This window comes from Myotis davidii, unplaced genomic scaffold (genome assembly GCF_000327345.1).
Source record: "Myotis davidii unplaced genomic scaffold, ASM32734v1 scaffold8, whole genome shotgun sequence".
In the NCBI taxonomy this organism is placed as follows: Eukaryota; Metazoa; Chordata; class Mammalia; order Chiroptera; family Vespertilionidae; genus Myotis; species Myotis davidii.
This window is the reverse complement of record NW_006299520.1, coordinates 1,469,948-1,471,646: the sequence shown is the minus strand read 5'-3', so window position 1 is coordinate 1,471,646 and position 1,699 is coordinate 1,469,948.

Here is a 1,699-nt window from a genome sequence, read left to right as displayed (position 1 = left end):
GGAAAGAGAAGCAAAACCAAGAACCATAAAGAACAAAGTTTAGGGAGAATTCTTGGTGATGATTTTGAGACTGGGGCTTTGAGTCAGCTGTGGACTTGAGGCATATTGAGGTGAGAGGAATGGGGTGTTTTAAGAAGTGCTGTTATGGGTTACAAGTTGAATTTCCTTTCCTATTCTTCAAGTAATGGAAATAAAGATTCAAATGACTGTTCAATCATCTTTGGTTACGGAACCAATTGCTCAGAATATGAAGCTCTGCCAAGACCACCGTGGAGGGCCTGGGTTGGGTTACTCCTTATGGAGACCCAGAGGGTGTTAACCTTGAAGATGACACAAAATCAGTAAAAAATCACCCAAAAGTCTTTACTGAGTGCCTATTGAGTTTGTAGCAATCCATGAGGCGTGGAGGAAGAAACCAAATAGTATAATATGTGCCCACGCCACTGAAGCTCTTATATAAGCAAAACATTTCCATGTGACAGGTAAGGGGATGTCATAAGACTATGTGGGCTGTGAGCTGGTAGGAAGGAGCACTAACTGTGTTAGGGGCTTTCCTAGAACTCAGTATCTATTTTCCTTATAGTATTTTTAAAGCTTGCCCCACCAAGTGGTAATAATTTTCTTAAGCTTTATGATTCTATGATTCCAATTATATATAACAAACAAAACCACAATTCTTAGGAAAAAATGCCTGGGAAGAACGTACTGGAAGATTAACGGTTAGTTTTCTGGTTGGTTGTTCTCTAGGTGATCTAATTCCCTTTATCCTTTCCACTTTTCTGAACTTTCCAGTTTTTCTAAAATGCATATTTATTGCCTTTCAAATATTTTTTGAAAGGCCCAATTTAAGAATTGTTAGTGTAACAGTGGTTAAAAAATTCTATGACTATTCCACAATTAAATATGAGGCTAAAAACAAATCTGATTTAATATTCTAGAGCTTAGACCTGAGGAAGAAACAACAACAACAACAACAATATTTTCTCCGTGATGGAGAGCAAAATCCAGAAGTTATTCATATTCTCTCTTCCAAATATCAAGTGATCTATTCCCGAAGGCCTCATCTTTGTGTAGACATAGCTGCAATCTGCCTGATCATCTGAATTAAACCTTAGGGAAGTTAACCTTGGAAAGAGGGCTGTATTGGGAGTCTAGATAGTTATTTCTGATATCAGCTTGGCAATTGAGTTGAATGGATATATAGTCAAGCTCTCTAACCAGTTTTACCATTCATTTCTTCATCTTAAAAATGAGGGATTTACATGTATTACTGGTGGGAATGTAATTAAATATAAAATTATCATATTATCCAGCAATTCTACTCTTCAGTATAGGGGAAGAATAAAAGAATAAAAGTTAGACCCAAACAGATATTTTTACACTAATGTTCATAGCAGCGTTATTGACAATATCCAGAAGGTAGAAACAACCCAAATGTCCATCAATGGGGGAATGGATAAGCAAAATATGTACACACACAAAAGGCTCTGCACCCATTCCCACCAGGTTTCAGGTTTCTGTATCCTACATGAATATGTGTGAATAACGTGAGCATAGCGTTCTTAAGAATACTTAGATTATTTACGTACGTTGTTCTTGAAGTTTGATCCTTGCTTCCTAGCATAGTCAAATATTTTATAACTGCTTTTAAAGTCCTTTACTTTTATTGGGTTTATATTTTTCTTTAAAAAAGTCAAAA